Raw genomic sequence first — 17,788 nt, 5'->3', positions numbered from 1 at the left:
GAAATAGTTTTGTAATCACTAGTTATAATCCTTTCATAGGGTTTGTATTATAGATGTTTGCATATCTTACAGTTTATTTATTTTTTATTAAAAATTTTTTTTTTAATGTTTATTTATTTTTGACAGAGAGAGAGACAGCATGAATGGGAGGGTCAGAGAGAGAGGGAGACATAGAATCTGAAACAGGCTCCAGGCTCTGAGCTGTCAGCACAGAGCCTGACGCGGGGCTCGAACTCACAAACCGGGAGATCATGACCTGAGCCGAAGTCAGACTCTCAACCGACTGAGCCACCCAGGCGCCCCTGTTACGTTTTCTTTTTCTGTTGATTTTGGTAAATTAAGCATAAGAGATTTGTCCATTCTTGACTCATTTGAATTTATAGGCATAATTTGATAATAATATCCCCCCCCCCCTTTTTTTAATGTTTATTTAGAGAGAGAGAGAGAGTGAGTGAGAGTGTGTGAGCAGGGGAGGGTCAGAGAGAGAGGAAGACACAGAATCTGAAGCAGGCTCCAGACTCCGAGCTGTCAGCACAGATCCTGACGTGGGGCTCGAACCCACAAACCATGAGAATAATGACTTGAGCTGAATTCAGACGCTCAACTGACTTGAGCCACCCAGGCACCCTAATAATGTCCCCTTTTAATTAATGTCTGTAGGATCTGTAATGATATTTCCCTCTTCATTCCTGATATTTTGTGTCCCCCCCCCTTTTTTTTTTTTGCCAGTTTGCTATAGATGTATCAATTTTTTAAAGTAATCTTTATGGACAACATGGGACTCGAACTCACCACCCTGAGGTCAAGAGTCACATGCTCTACTGGCTGAGCCAGCCAGGTGCCCCCAAATTTGCCAATTTTTATTTAATTTTTAACTTTTTAAATTTTAAGTTAAATTTATTTTTGAGAGAGAGCAAGCAAGTGAGCATGAGTCAGGGAGGGGCAGAGAGAGGGAGACAGATGATCTGAAGCAGTCTCTGTGCTGACAAAAGAGAACCTGAAGTGGGGCTCAACCTCATAACGGTGAGATCATGACCTGAGCTGAAGTTGGATGCTCAACCGACTGAGCCACCCAGGCACCCCTTAAATTTTTTTCTAAGTTTATTTTTGAGAGAGACAGAGTGTGAGTGGGGGAGGGGCAGAGAGAGGGAGACACAAAAGCTGAAGCAGGCAGGCTCGGATTCCAGCCATCAGCACAGAGCCCAATGCAGGGCTGGAATTCACAAAGAGATCACAACCTGAGCTGAAGTCTGATGCTTAACCGACTGAGCCACCCACGTGCACCAGGACTACTTTTTAAGCTACATGTACAAGTTTCAATATTTTCATTATCTTGTAGTTCATACCTTTAAAAATGTTTCTGCTTAGGGTGCCTGGGTGGTTCAGTTGGTTAAGCGTCTAACTTCAGCTCAGGTTCTCACGGTTTGTGGGTTTGAGCCCTGTGTCGGTCTCGGATGCCAGTGCAGAGCCTGGAGCCTACTTGGGATTCTGTGTCTCCCTTTGTCTCTCTCTACCTTTTCCCCATTCATGCTCTCTGTCTCTCAAAAATGAATAAACATTAAAATTTTTTTTTAATTAAATAAATAAAAATGTTTCTGCTTGCAACTTCCTCTTTGACCCATGGATTATGTAGAAGTGTGTTGTTAATTTCCAGGTGTTTGGAGATTTTCTGCTGTGTTTTGTTGTTACTGAGTACTATCTAGTTCAGTTCCATTGATATGCCCCGATTCGAGAGACCCCCCGAAAACAAACCACCAGAGTCCAGAGTCAAAGCCAAGTGGCAAGGGTCATTTATTGCAGGTTCGAACCCGGTCCTCCACGCACTCGTTGCCGGTGACGCTAAGAGGCCCCGAGCGAGGATCTTACAGCTTCTTTTATAGACAGGCACAAACAAGTTAGGGATTTTTTTGCGGTTACAGAGCTGTTATTGGTTGACATTTAAATTTGAACACTCAGCAGAACTTGATTGGTTCCCGCCTTTTTTTCAAACCACTCAGCAGAACTTGATTGGTTCCCACCTTTAGGTCAGACCACAACCGGACACGCCCTGGCTGGTTCTGGGAACGGTGGGAGTGGGGGGGGGGGGGGGGGGGGGGGGGGGGAGGTGTTTTCTTTGCAGTTGTGAGTACACCTGGTAATTTTTCTCTTAGTCTCTCATTTCCCCCTTTCTTTGGTGCCTTAAGAGCCAATCTTGGATCTTATGTGTCTGACTCAAATGTTTCGGTAATGACAGGTTGGTATTGGGTCCTAAGGACCATCAGTTGGATCGTGTTCACTCGGTCTTTGAAAAAGGCAACTAGTTTATTAATAATATAAGGCCCGAAGGTGAGGAGGAGAAGGAGTATAAGGGGCCCAGCTAGAGCAGAAAGCAGGGTGGCTAGCCATGGGGACTGATTGAATCAAGACTCAAACCAGCCTTGTTGTTGTTCTCGTTCACGCTTCCGTTTGGCCAGGCCTTCTCTAACTTTAGCCATGGACTCTCGGACTACTCCGGTGTGGTCAGCATAAAAACAACATTCTTCTCTTAAGGCTGCACATAAACCTCCCTGTTGGAGGAAGACTAGATCTAGCCCCCTTCGGTTCTGTAGGACCACTTCAGAAAGGGAGGTCAGAGATTTTTCGAGGTGCGAGATTGAGTCCTCAAGTCTGGCTGTATCCTCATCAATGGCTGCCCTTAGGCTATTGAACCCTCGGTGCTGGATGGCTAGTGATGAGATCCCTGTTCCTGCCCCTATGGTACTGAGGCCGAATAAGGTGGCCAAGGTTATGGCTGTAAAGGGTTCCCATTTTGTTCTTATTGACTCTCTTGCTTCCGTCCCTTCTGCCCACAGATCATATACAACATTTTCTCGGTGGTAAATAACCTTTGGAAATATTAATACCATGATACAATATTCGGGTGACGAATTAAAAACATCTCTGCTAACACATGGGGTGAGCCCTGTCTTAGAACAAATCCACCAACTGTCAGGAGCTGGAACTATCCATTTAGATTCATCCATAGAGTAATTAGTCGGGGCACAGAGCTGGATATGGCTAGAGGGGACCTTTCCTATACAAGTCCCATTGCCAGTGACCGCTTGCAGTGTGAGGCCGGGGCCCTTTCGATTCCACTTGCAAGCTGCTGACGACTCTTCTCCTGACTGTGAAAAAGGGGCAGCTAGACCTATGGCTTCATAGAAGGGGGGTTTTATATCATAACATGGCCAGCAGGCCCTTGATGCCTCAGGGTCCGATCGGTTTAAGGCCTCATACGCTGCTGTTAGCAATTTCCATAGGGAGTCTATGCCTTCTGGGTTCTGATTTTCTTGGACAGCTTGTGCTTTTACTCCTGGGATAAGGACGGGGGTCCTGCTGGAGGGAGTAGTGGGGATCTGCCTGGGGATAGGCTCGTCTCTTTTTTTTTTTTCTAATACCTGATTTGGCCCCACCGGTTGTACAAGAGGGGAGACTTTTAATTTTATTTGAATGGCAGTCCCAAAGAGGGGATATTGATATAAGTAGAGTCCCCAAGTGAGTCCTGAGACCCACCGCCTGTCCTTTTTCCCCTCCTCTGTAAATCTTACACGAATAAGGTTACAGTTTTCATCATACCTGGTGCGGGTAGATGGTTGGACATAGGACATTTCAATAAATTGGGGTTTTACTTCCCACTTCCCTTCCCCATCATTGGAGGTGACGCAACTCCAGGCTGCTCAATAGAGGGTTTCAAACCCTACACATGTGTGCCTCATCGCCCCGGTCCTAAATCCCGGACATGCATAAAATCCATTTCTACTTATTGATACCCTCCTTTGCAGTTGCCTCCATTTACCTCCTTCCATTTCTTCTAATGGACTGATTTTTTCTAAATTAAAATATAAATCTGGCCACCAGGTATTTAATGGGGCAGTTCCTAGGGTTTTGTTGTAGACTTCATGAGTCTCTGAATTAGTAATTTCCCATGTCAAATTATAGGGGTTGTGGGGGTTTGGATTTACAGACAGAATTTGCAGAACAATCAAGAGGAGGGCAAGTACCATAGTTACGGCTCAGTCCGTTGGCGGCATAGGGTCAATTTTAAAGGATTGTCCTTAGTCCGATCAACAGTCCAGGTTGTCTTTGAAGGTCCGATGAGGTCTGAGAACGGGTCCACTGGTTTGGCGTGGGCGAAATGGATCCAGGTGGTGATTCCGTCTACTTTGATGGCAGTAGGCGTTGTCAGGATGACCTGGAAGGGTCCTTTCCATCTGGGCTCCAGAGTTCCCTGCCGATGACGTTTGACGAGGACCCAATCCCCTGGCCGGAATTGATGTGGAATAGGCGGGGGTCCAGTCTCATAGAGTTCCTTTAATTTGGGCCATACATCTTCATGGACCCTGTGCAAGGCTTGTAGGGAGAACAAGAATTCAAGACTATTATCGTTCTCAGCTTTGACAAGGTTATCTTTTAAGTTAGGGATGATGGGGGGTGGTCTACCATGTATTATTTCATAGGGTGTGAGTCCCAGTTTGTATGGGGAATTACGCACCCTGAACAGAGAGGGGAGAAGGACCACCCAATCAGCGCCAGTCTCCATGGTCAATTTGGTTAGGGTCTCCTTTAATGTTCTGTTCATTCTCTCTACCTGTCCTGAGCTTTGGGGTCGGTATGCACAATGTAATTTCCCATCAGCCCCAAGTATGGAAGCCAGTCCCTGACTTACCTTAGAGACGAATGCAGGTCCATTGTCTGACCCTATCATTACTGGAAAACCATACCTGGGCAGGATTTCTTCTAGGATCTTTTTGGCTACAATCTGCGCCGTTTCATTCTTGGTTGGAAAGGCTTCAGTCCATCCTGAAAAGGTATCTACAAAAACTATCAAATACTTATATCCATATTTTCCTGGTTTTACCTCAGTGAAATCTACTTCCCAGTAGGTCCCCGGTCTGCTCCCTCTTTGTCTTACTGTTGTTGTCTGAGAATTGCTACTCGCGTTGTTGAGTTGGCACACTGTACATTTAGTGACTACTTGATCGACCTTATCAGAGACATTTCTGATTTTTAGTCCAGTCTGTCTCCGTAAGTCCAAGATTTGCCGGGAACCTAAGTGGGTGCTGGGATGGATCCGCTCTAGAACTTGCCATCCTAGTTTATCTGGGAGTGTAATGCCGCTTTTGGAGTCTCTCCACCAGCCATCTTTGATTCCGGTCATAGGAAGTTTACTCATACATTGAATGTTGCTTTCTGAATACTCAGGGCTGGGGGGCAATTCCCAGGGTCCGGGGTCTGGCAGCTGTAGGGTCAGTAATTGTGCTGGGGGCCGAGCTATGTTTTTTGCAGTCTGATCAGCCAAATTGTTGCCCCGGGAAACTGGGTCGGTTGTCTTCTGGTGTCCTGGGCAATGCACAATCGCTAGCTTTTTGGGTTCCCATAAGGCTGCTAGCAGGGCTAGAATCTCTTATTTTTGATGTCTTTCCCTTCAGCTGTGAGGAGCCCCCGTTCTCTGTATATCGCCCCATGTACATGAGCGGTGGCAAAGGCATATCGGCTATCTGTGTACACGGTTAGCTTGCGGTCTCTCCCTAATTTTAGGGCCTGGGTTAAGGCTATTAGTTCAGCCTTCTGGGCCGAGGTTCCGGGGGGTGTAGGGCTTCTGCCCAAATCACCTCGGTTTCTGAAGTTACGGCCACCTGGGAGGGCGTGTTGTTTGAGTGCCTTCTGGGGGTGGCTGTTCTTTCTGGACTATAGCGCCCAGGACTTTAGTCATTTTCTCTGTGGCCTTGATCTGTCTCTCTTCTGGGGCGTCCCTGTTGTTATAGACCCGTTGTGCTATACGGAGCAGATCCTGGATCTGTTTACCTTCTAAATCCTCTAGCCTTTGGAGTTTTTTTTCTTAATGTCAGGAGCTGCTTGATTTACAAAGGACATAACGACAGCAGCCTGGTTCTCAGGGACTTCTGGATCCATGGGGGTAAACTGCCTAAAGCCTTCCATTAATCTCTCTAAGTAAGCAGCTGGACTGTCTGCCTTTCCCTGTACGACCGAATATACTTTAGCCAAATTGGTGGGCTTGCGAGCTGCAGCCTGGAGACCCGCCATCAGAGTCTGGGCGATAAATGAGTAGCCTTCCCCTACCTTCTGCCGTGTTGTAGTCCCATTCGTCCTGTGGAGGTCTGGTTAGGGGGAAAGCCGCATTAATGAGGTCAGGGTCAGATGTCGGCCGACCGTCGTCTCCGGGAACCAGCTTTCTTGCTTCTAATTGGATCCTCTCTCGCTCCTCTGTAGTGAACAGGATGCGGAGGAGCTGCTGACAGTCGTCCCAGGTGGGCTGGTGGGTGAACATGACACTGTCTAAAAGAGCTATTAGGTCTTTAGGGTTATCAGAGAATCGAGCGTTCTTTGTTTTCCAGTTATAAAGGTCACTGGTGGAAAAGGGCCAATACTGGAGTCGGGGGTTGTCTGTTTCATCGGGGGGTCCTATTTCCCGCAGGGGTAGGGCCACAGTGGAGTCGGGGAGGCGAGGGTTTGGCTCACGCTGGGTGCGCCCGCGGGTTCGGCCGGCTGGCCCCTTGTGGTTGTTTTCAATGGGGCCCGGCGTGGCTGCTGCCTCCCATCCTCCTGGTTCCAGCAGCTGTTCCGCTTCCTGTCCTCCCCGTTCCCCTGGGGGGGCAACTAGCGGGGCGACTGGTGGGGCGGCTGCTGCGGGCAGGGCCTGGGGTACGAGGGGAGGGGGATGATAGGGTGGAGGGTCTAGGGATCGTAGGTCCTGACTATCGGGCAATATGGGATACAAGGGCGTGGCTGGCGTCCTTGATTTTGGGGGATCTGCAGGCCGCATGGCAAGGACCTTACACGTTCCCGAGGATAGGAAGGGGGCCAACCAAGGGGGTGGATTTTCCACTAAATTCCGCCATAAAAGAATGTAGGGAATCTGATCCGGGTGTCCCTCGCGACCCAGTAGAAAAATCTTTGATTTCACCTTAGCAATTATAGGGAGGCAGAAAGTTCCTTCGGTTGGCCATCCAACACCGAAGGTTGGCCATTCGGAGCAGCAGAGGGTTATTAATTTTCCCCGCCGGATGTCTAAACTCAAAGTCTGCCCTCTGGTTCTAACATCCCTGAAGTTAGCAACGAGGAGAGAAAGAGGAGTGCTTTGAGATTGGCCCATCTGTATCCTGGAGGTGGAGGAAAGGATTAAAAGGAGAAACAGTAAAGTTATGAGGATTTCTGGCTGGGCCAGGCCAGGTCATCTGTGAAAGAGAAGGAGTTTAACACTTAAAGGTTATAGAATAGAGAACACAACACTTAGATCGCTAGTGCGTTTCAGGTGACCGCCACCCGAACAGAAAAATTCCGATGGGCCCAAAAAGGTGCCCCAGACGGGTGCCAGTGGACGTCTCCTACTGGACCTGACCAACTGCCCTATAGCGCGTCCGCCAGGGCTGTGTCAGTCACCGATACAGATCCCGCGTGGGAGAGCCAGAAACGAACAAACAGAAACAGACAGAGCCGGCTCATTTACCGATCGGTCTCAGGGATGACCCGTTGACTTGGGGTCTGGTGGGTTTGGGGGGGATCCCGGATGAGCCCCCAAATGATATTCCCCGATTCGAGAGACCCCCCGAAAACAAACCACCAGAGTCAAAGCCAAGCCGCAAGGGTCATTTATTGTAGGTTCGAACCCGGTCCTCCGCGCTCTCGTTGCCGGTGACGCTAAGAGGCCCCGAGCGAGAATCTTACAGCTTCTTTTATAGACAGGCACAAACAAGTTAGGGGTTTTTTTGCGGTTACAGAGCTGTTATTGGTTGACATTTAAATTTGAACACTCAGCAGAACTTGATTGGTTCCCGCCTTTTTTTCAAACCACTCAGCAGAACTTGATTGGTTCCTGCCTTTAGGTCAGCTGGTTCTGGGAACGGCGGGGGGGGGGGGGGGGGGGGGGGGGGAGGTCTTTTCTTTGCAGTTGTGAGTACACCTGGTAATTTTTCTCTTAGTCTCTCACCATATGGTTTAAGATCATACTCTGTGTGACTTCTGTTGTGTTCTGTTAAGGTTTTTTTTTTTAGCCTAGGATATGGTCTACATTCAAGTGTTTTTCCATGTACATGATTACTGGGTTGGCTGGAGTGTTTAGTAATTATCAATGAGATACAGTTTTTGTATTTCCTTGCTGATATTCCACCAGTTTGATCAGTTACTGAGGAAGGCATGTGGAAGTCTCCATCTGTAATTAGGGATTTATTTCTCCTTTCCTGTCAGTTTTTGTTTCATGTATTTTAAAGCATTACTTTTAGGTGCATTTATTATTAGGATTGTTGTATTTCCTTGGTAAATTCACTTTTTTATCATTATTTAATGTTCCTTTTCTATTCTTCGTTTTCCTTGTTCTGAAAACTACTTGGTCTAAAATTAATATAGTCTCTACAACTAACTTTAACTTTTTTCTTTTTAATTTATTATTGGTGGAGGGGAGTGGGGAGGAGGGAGGCAAGCAGGGGAGGAGCACAGAGAGGGAGAGAATCCCATGAACCTGAGCCAAGATCTGAGCTGAAGTTAGACACTTCACCAACTGAGCCACCCAGGTGCCCCTTTATTTTTTTTCTTTTTTAACTTTTTTTTTTTTTTTTAAGTTTTTTTGTTTACTTAGAGTAAGAGCACAAGTGGGAAGGGGCAAAGAGAGAGAGAATCCCAAGCAGGCTCTGCACTGACTGTGCAATTGTTGGGACTTGAACTCAAGAACTGTGTGATCATGACCTGAGCTGAAATAAAGAGTCAGACACGTAACCTACTGAGCCACCCAGGTGCCCTGTTCCCCCCCTTTTTTTTCTTTAGTTTATTTTTTAATTTATTTATTTTGAGAGAGAGAAGGGGAGAGAGAGAGAGGGAGGGGGAGAGAGAGAGAGAGAGAGAGAGAGAGAGAGAGAGAGAGAATTAATATGAATCCCAAGTAGGTTCTGCACCATCAGCACAGAGCCCAGTCAGGGCTCAAACTCACAAACCCTGAGATCATGACCTGAGCCAAAATCGAGTCAGATGCTTAACTAACTGAGCCACCCAGGCGTCTCATAACAAATTTTAAGATCTATTCTCAGCAACTTTCAAATATGCAGTGTAGTATTATTAACTAATCCCTACATTTACTTCCTCATGACTTTATTTTACAACTGGAAGTTTGTACTAAAATAGGTGGAGGGGTGTCAAAAGATAGAAACTTCCAACTTTTTTTTTTCTATGTTTGCATGATACACCCCTTTTCATCCTTTTACTTTTGCTTTTTATTTTTTAAATGTTTATTTTTGAGAGACAGGTAAGTGTGAATATGGGAGGGGGCAGAGAGAGAGGGAGTCAGAGGATCTGAAGTGGGCTCTGTGATGAGAGCAGACAGCCTGATGCGGGGCTTGAACTCATGAACTGCGAGATCATGACCTGAGCTGAAGTCAGACGCTTAACTGACTGAGCCACCCAGGTGCCCCTCATCCTTTTACTTTTAATATATTCATTATATCAAAGTGAGTTTCTTGTTGATAGTATATAGATGGACCATTTTTTGGATGATTCGGACAATCTCTGTCTTTAAATTGTTGTTTTAGACCATTTCTACGTAATTAGGTCCATTGAATTTAGGTCCATTTTATTATGTTTTCTATTCCTCTGTTTTTCTTTCTGTTTCTTCTTTCCTGCCTTTGGGGTTATTTGAACACTTTAGTATTCTAGTTTAAAGTCACAAGTTTTTTGGTATTTTTTTGTATGGAATGGTTTATAGGTCACTCTAGGGATTATAATAGATGTACTTTCACAGTCTACTTGTAGTCAGTATTTTGCCATTTATTTATTGTGGAATACAGAAACATCATGTTTTAGCTTTTAGTTCATTATGTTGTACTTATGCATTACATCTGTATACTTCAAAAACCGCATTAGACAATGTTACTAGTTTTGCTTTTAACTGTAAAATAAATTTTAAGAGACTCAAGAGTCATCTGTTAGATTTCCCAGATATTTGCCATTTCTTCCTTTATTTTAATCTTCCAAGTTTCCTTTTGATATCACTTCCTTCTGCCTGGAAAACTTCTTTAGAGCAGGTTTGGTGACAAATTCTTTTATTAGTTTTCCTTCATCTGAAAATGACTTTATTTCACCTTTATTTCTGAAGAATATTTTCAGTGGATATACAATTCCTGGCAAACAGTTCTTTCAGCAGTTTAGAAATACTATTCCACTTTTTGGCTTCCATGGTTTCTGAAGTGAAATTCGTGGTCATTGAATAGAATAGGCAATGCATTTTTCTCTGGCTGCTTTCAGTATTTTACAAATTTGTCTTTAGCTTTCAGCAGTTTGATTATGAGTCTGGGCATACATTTCTTTGGGTTTATTCTGATTTGAATTTCCTAAGCTTTTTCAATCTGTAGATTTAAGCTTTTTGCTAAATTTGCAGTTTTCAGCCTATAGTTTTTTACAATTTTTGGGTACCACACTATTTTTTTCCATCTTTCTGGGACTCTGAGGGCTTTTGCTGTTGTGCTACAGGTCTCTGATACTTTGTTCACTTTTTTTAAAAAAAAAATTAAATCTCTTTTTCAGATTGGCTCCTCTGTATTGATTGATCTATCTTCCAAGTGCCCTGGCTCTGTCCTCTGTCATTTCTATTCTGCTACTGAGCCCACCAGTGAGTTTCTTACCTTGGTTACTGTCTTTTTCAGTTCTAAAGTTTCTGTTTCCTCTTTGTATCTTTTATTTCTTTTCTGAGACTTTATATCCATTTATTTCAAGAGTATTCACCTTTTTGCAGCATTTTTTAAAAATGTTTTTTTAATGTTTATTTTTAAGAGAGACAGAGCACAAGCAGGGGAGGAGCAGAGAGAGAGAAAGAGACACAGAATACGAAGCAGGCTCCAGCCTGCAAGCTGTCAGCGCAGAGCCCGATTCGGGGCTCGAACTCATGACCTGAGATCATGACCTGAGCCAAAGTTGGACACTCAACCAACTGAGCCACCCACGTACCCCTGTTGCAGCATTTTTTATAGCAGTTGCTTTATAAAGTCTCCCTCATTTTTTTTTTTTATTTGTAATTTTTTTTTCAGTGTTTATTTTTTTTGTGAGGGAGAGAGAGAGATGAGCTGGAGCAGGGGAGGGGAAGAGAGAGAGGGAGACAGAATCCAAAGCAGGTGTCATGCGCTGAGCTGTCAGCACAGAGCCTTATGCAGGGCTCAAATTCCCGAGATCATGACCTGAGCCACCCAGACGCCGCATAAAGTCTTTGTCATTTAATTCACAGTTCCAACATCTGTGTAATCTCAGCATTGATGTGTGATAACTGTCTTTTCCCAGGTGAGTTGGTATTCCTGGTTTGATGTAGTTGACCCACTTTCTGTCCCCACCAGAGGACCCCTTTCCAGTTCCTCAAACCAGGATTAGAGAGCTTCTCTTAAGGTTTTTTCCTTTCCGTGCTGATCCTCAGTTTTGGTTTTCAGGCTGCCTTGCTTCTAGGCCAGGAAATATATCAGAGGGAAGAAAAGTGATAAACTCACTGCCATTTTATGGCTCTTCAGATTCTGGTCTTTTCCATCTAGCTGCTATCACAGTTTTTTCAGAGTCTTCAAATAGCTGCTCCATACATTCTGTTCAGGTCATATAGCTTTATTCGGCGGGAGAGGCACTGAACCTGGAACCCTGTTTGCTTTTTGCTTGTTTTTTAAAGGACTACACAGGTTGCTCTGAGTATAGCTAGTTCATTAATCTGACTGCTGCATGAGCAGTCTGTCCTATGCTTCTGTCACATTTTATTTGTCCTCTTATAATGGACACTTTGTTTTCCTCTACCACCTTACTACCACAGAATCCTTATACATATGTTTTCATGGCCCTCTGTACATGTTCCTTTTAGGGTATACGTTCAGGAATGGATTGCCAGGTCCTAAGGTATATATGTACATTTATCTTACACATTAAGGCATACATTTTATTAAATACTAGTAGACTTGTATTTTAGAATATTAGAATAATAGAATATCATTCATCCCTTTATAAAGGGAGGAAATCCTGCTACAACATGGACGCAGATTGTACTAATAATATCCTATTGTGTGTGTGTCAAAACACATAAATAAACATAAATAGTACTTTTTGTTTATCCATCTGTCAGTGTACATAGGGGTTACATTCACCTCGTGGCTGTAGTGAATAATGCTGCTATGAATATGGGTGTGTGTATATCTCTTTGAGATTCTTTTTTCACTTCTGTTGGATATGTACCCAGAAGTGGGATTGCTGGATCACATGGTAGTTCTATTTTCAATTTTTTAAGAACTACCATACTGTTTTCCATAGTGGTACCCCTCTTCACAGTCTGACCAACAACGGTACACAAGGGCTCCAGTTTTTCCACATCCTTGCCAACACCTTTTTTTTTTTGTTTAATAGTAGCCATTCTGATGGGTGTGAAGTGTTATCTCCTAGTGGGTTTGATTGCATCTCTCTAATGATTAGTGAAATTGAACATTTTTCATATGCCTGTTGGCCATTTGCATATTACTTTTGGAGAAATGTCTCTTCAAAGTCCATTGCTCATTTTTTAGTCAGGTTATTTTTTTATTGGTGACTTGTTTATATGTTAATAACTTTAAGATATACATTCTTTATATTCACGATGTTTTAGTGTTTCATGGATCTGAAATTTTTTGTGTGTGTGATAGCAAGAAGACTGATAATTTTTATCTTTTTACATATAGAACTTGCACATTGCTGGTATATAGTAAAATGGTTAATAAATACTAGGTGCATGAAAGACTGTGTAAAATGAGTTGCTGAGTTTCTTTTTCCAGGAAAACAATGTTATGTTATTTTTTAAATAACTTTTTAAGTTTATTTATTTATTAGAGAGAGAGAGTGAGCAGGGAGGGGCAGATGGAGGGAGATGGAGAGTCCCAAGCAGGCTCTTCACGGTTAGTGCGGAGCCTGATGCGGGGCTTGAACTCACAACCCGTGAGATTGTGACCTGAGCCAAAGTGGGATGCTTAACCAACTGTGCCACCCAGGTTCCCCTTCAATGTTATGTTATTTTTTTAAATAAGTTGTTTTTTTTTTTTTAACTTTTATTTATTTTTGACAGAGAGACAGAGCATGAGTGGGGTAGGGGCATAGAGAGAGGGAGACAGAATCTGAAGCAGGCTCCAGGCTCTGAGCTGTCAGCACAGAACCTGACGTGGGGCTCTAACTCACAGACTGCGTGATCATGACCTGAGCCGAAGTCAGACGCTCAACCAACTGAGCCACCCAGGTGCCCCTTAAAATAAGATTTTTAAGAGATGTCTTGAGGATTAATCTCCGTTGTCTATGGCTTTTTGCCTGTTCCATAAATTCACTGTAATTGGATATCTAGTATCCTGCGGAATCTTAGAGTTGAAGGGACTTTAGAGATAAGAGACTTAAATTATGTTCGTCATACTGTATTTAGTGTGGAAAGGACATAAAGGACTCAGTTTTCTTTTTTTAGATAATTCATTTAACTTCAGTTTTCTAGTCTGGTTGGCTGAAATCTTACTACAGTGTAAATCTGGGGTTGCTTTGGTAGATCTAGGTTCCTGCTTGTTTAGTCCTGTGTGGTATAGTCTTTGTGCTAGATAGCTTCTGTTTTCTTTTCCAGAGCCACATAGCATTCTTTCCTTTTGATATTGTGTTCTTGAGGCTCACTCTTGGGCACTGTCTGTAGGCCCCTTTTCTTTCTGCCTTCCAACTGGGGGTAGGTAGATGGAAGTACCAGGAGACCAGAGGGCGGGAGGAATGGGGACTAGGTATTTATTTCCCTTCTCCTTTCCTCCCAGATTGCTGCAAATTGTCTGCATGCCTCTACCAATGACCTTGATTTCTGTCTTGGAGACCCTTTTCATATAGCTACCCTCACCAGGTTTCAGTTCCTCATCTTGCCCTTCAGGCCTGGATGTGTTAGTGGGCAATACACTATCCTTTGTTGGTTTCTTGGAGCCTTCCCCACACCTTTGTAAATAATCTATTAAATTCTTCTCAGATTACCCAGGATGTGGATGCTATCTGTTTTCAGCTGGAACCCTGATTGTTAGAGTCCCTGAACAGGCCCTGTGATTTTACTTACTTTTTAAGTTTTGAATAAATGTTACTACTGAATGATAAGATTAGTAATTTGGGTTTATTTTTATCCATCTTCCACAGATGTTTACAGTAGGCTTTTGGAGTTTCTTTTCCCCAAACATTCCCAGCTAAAAGATTAGGATTGAAATAAAAACAACTTTGCCACATTTCAGTATTTTCAGCTTCCTTCACAGAGTTGGGTTTCTAATTTGCAGCATAAAACATTTGTTAAGTGTCTCTTTCAGAGAATTACAGCACTTTCCTTCACAGTCCCTTAGGATCTTTTCTGTTCCAGGCTATTATGCTCTTTTAGCATGGTCCTAAACTAGCCATTTGTGGATGCTGCCCATCTTAGGCAAATATGTGAAATAAAGATGTCTTTACAACTGCCAACATTTCATGTTGCTAAAGTCACTTCTTTGTTAATCTACCTTCTCTGTTAACCTGTGTCTTTCATTGTCTAGCTCACTTTAGATACCTATTCTAATTAAGGGGGTGAACTTTACTTTCCTAATATGTATTAATGTATTAGTGTATTAATCAGCTGTACTCTTTTTCTGTTCACATCCTCATTAATTTTTACTTTCATTGAGATGGGAAGATACATTGTTTTTGCTTTGACTTTAAAAAAAATTTTCTTGTTCCTGACAGAACTCTAAATCTCTCCCTTTTGCCCTTTTGCTCTTATCATTCTTCTCCCCTCCCTTCCTGCTAACATTGTTCTCTTCCAGGCATTCCCTTTCCAGAACCTCATTTGTGCATCTCTCATGCACTTTAAAATGTTCCTTCTTTGGAGTTTAGGCACTTGTCTCTCTGGACACTTGGTCTTTATATTTCTGGTTGTGGTTTAATATCCTATTAGACCTGCTGCTAGTTTTCCTCTTTTGTCCACCACAAACTTTCTTGCCTGTTTTGCTTTCTCCTGAGGCCTATGGCTGATGCTTTGTGCATAGGAGAGTGCCTGATAGGATTTGATGGTTTGTTCTTGTGTTTGTTTGTTTAGTGATATCTGCTGTTGTCTTCATTTTAAAGGTAAGGGAAATGCCGCTCAGAGTTGTTAAATGGCATGCACAAAGGCTGTTAAAAACAGAAGTGAGTATTGAGAATCAAGCCTCTGTTACCTTTGCTGCATTGCCTCTCTGTAGAGCCCTGCTTGCACTTCAAGCTTAGTGCTCATCCTTCCTCTTCTTGGAAACTTCCCAGAGCTCCATGGCAGAATGAAGGTCCTCCTGCATAGCTTTCCCCTTGCACTGGCCCTTGATGGAACAGCATCTGAGTTAAGAGGGATATCAAGACCATGTATACATTTTTAATCACACTTGTAATATTATTGTTTTGTGGGTAATGCCGCATTTGGGCTTTGAACCCAAATCTTGCCCTTATACATCTGTTGACTTCGTTTCTGGAGTAGTGGTTAGACAGGCTGATGGATGTGAAAGCCAGGAGCTGGCACCCAGTGAAGAGATTTCTCCTCCTTTTCTTGCATTAGCTCTTTGTCACAGGCTCACACATGGTATGCATGCTCTCTCTCTTTAATGTTTAAGGAGATGGTCATAAATTACTAGATAGTTGTAAGCTTGTTGCTCAGTATTGCACCATACTTATTTTTTTTGTAGTTTTTTTACACACACACACACACACACACACACACACACACACACACACACACACCACCTGTGGCAACCACTGGTCTGTTCTCTGTATCTGTGAGTTTGTGGTTTTCCAGATTCTACATATTTTCCACTTACGATAAGGTGATCTTGATTGTTAATGTTTTCTGATGAGTTAATGTTTTGTTTTTCCCTTTTTAAAAAAATGTTTATTTATTTATTTATTTTGAGAGAGAGCACAAGCAGGGGAGGGGCAGAGAGAGAATCTTACATGATCTCCACACTGACACCACAGAGCCCAACATAGGGCTCAAACTTAGGAACCGTGAGATCATGACCTGAGCTGAAATCAAGAGTTGGATGGTCAACTGACTGAGCCACCCTGGCTCCCCAGTATTTTTTTTCCTAAGGAGGCAAATGAATTTATATTATTTGTCTTTGATAGAAATTCTAAATTATATGCTCCTGAGGTGGTTTTGTGTTTTTTTTAAGTGTATTTACTTAGAGCAAGCTGGGGAAGGGCAAAGAGGAGAGACAGAATCCCAAGCAGACTGCACACTGCCAGCACAGAACCTGATGGGGGGGCTCAAACTACTGAACTGTGAGACCGTGACCTGAGCCGAAATCTAGAATTGGACACTTAACCACCTGAGCCACCCAGGTGCCCCTGTTTTTTAATATTAGCTCTATTGTTAGTCTAAACTCATTGGGTTTGAAAAGAGTTTACATATAATAATAATTACATCTTTTTCTTTTTAGTTCAGCCTTTGTCTATATGTATGTATATATGTGTGCTCTTTTAAAATTCAGAAAATTCAGAATTAGGGGCGCCTGAGTGGCTAAGTCGGTTAAGTGTCTGACTTCGGCTCAGGTCATGATATCACGGTCCGTGAGTTTGAGCCCTGCGTCAGGTTCTGTGCTGATGGCTCAGATCCTGGAGCCTGCTTCGGATTCTGTGTCTCCCTGTCTCTGCACTTTGCCTACTCGTGCTGTCTCTCTCTCTCTCTCTCTCTCTCTCAAAAATAAATAAATAAAAATTTAAAAACTCAGAATTTAAGGTCGTACTTCATATATATAGTCCTGCCTTTTTAACTAATATTGTTGATATATTTTTACTTCAGTAAATATGTTTCAAAAAAATTTTAGTGGCTATGTAAAAATCCAGCATAAATATACTATAGTTTGTTTAATAAGCAATATTCTTTGTTCATATAGTTCATTAGTCTAGTTTTTTGATCCTAAAATGTGTTGATAAATATTTTTGTATAAAAGTCTGCATGAATCTGTTTCTTTTTTTAATGTTTATTTATTTTGAGAGAGAGCATGAGAGTGTTTGCATGAGTTGGGGAGAGGCAGAGAGAGAATCCCAAGCAGGCTCTGTGCTGTCAGCTTGAGCCCAAGAAATGTGAGATGGTGACCTGAACTGAAATCAAGTTGGATGCTCATCTGACTCAGGCACCCAGGTGCCCCTTGGGCTGGATAATTTTTTTGTTGTGGGGGGCTGTCCTGTTCATTATAGAATTTTTAGCAGCATTCCTGGATCTTACCCACCAGATGCCAGTAGCATCCCCTCCAATGGTGACAACTTAGAATGTCTCCAGTCATTGCCAGATATCCTTATAGGGGGCAAAATCACTTCCAGTTGAGAACCACTGTAAAATCATAGTTCTAACCAGTTTCATAGTTGCCAGATTCTTTTAGCTGTTTTTTCCAATAGAATATAAGTTCCTTTAAGGGCAAGGATCGTAGGGCTATTGTGTGATGTAGAGATATTCAGTAAGTATTTGAATAAATACTCAGTATAATGGATCCAAGGTATTTCATGACATAGAGACCCCATTATAAACTGGGACTTAGGTTAATTATTAAATGTATAAAGGCTTCTGGAGGTAATTTTACAAAAGGAAAACATAGCTGATGTTTTTTATTAGTGGTTTTTGCACAAGCAGACAAATATCCCTAATGTTTTTCTTTACGTTGGATATCTTCTTTGGTTTGTCTGTTTATTGGTTACTTTGTTAGACCTAGCTTTTGTTTGGATGTTACCTGTTTTGAAGTTCAAGTCCAGAATTAATTGAGAAACATAGGATTTGTGCTTAATATGGAATGCA

General features: G+C 42.9%; 1 protein-coding gene across 4 annotated transcripts in view; it reads left to right on the top strand.

Moving 5' to 3' along the window:
* The window catches only part of IST1 (IST1 factor associated with ESCRT-III), a 47,129-nt gene that overhangs the window by 17,627 nt on the left and 11,714 nt on the right, over nt 1-17,788 (top strand). The window lies entirely within an intron of this gene.

Source organism: Panthera tigris, chromosome E2 (genome assembly GCF_018350195.1).
Source record: "Panthera tigris isolate Pti1 chromosome E2, P.tigris_Pti1_mat1.1, whole genome shotgun sequence".
Classification (NCBI taxonomy): Eukaryota; Metazoa; Chordata; class Mammalia; order Carnivora; family Felidae; genus Panthera; species Panthera tigris.
The sequence above is the reverse complement of the archived record's forward strand: the minus strand, read 5'-3'. Positions and strand labels throughout refer to the sequence as shown.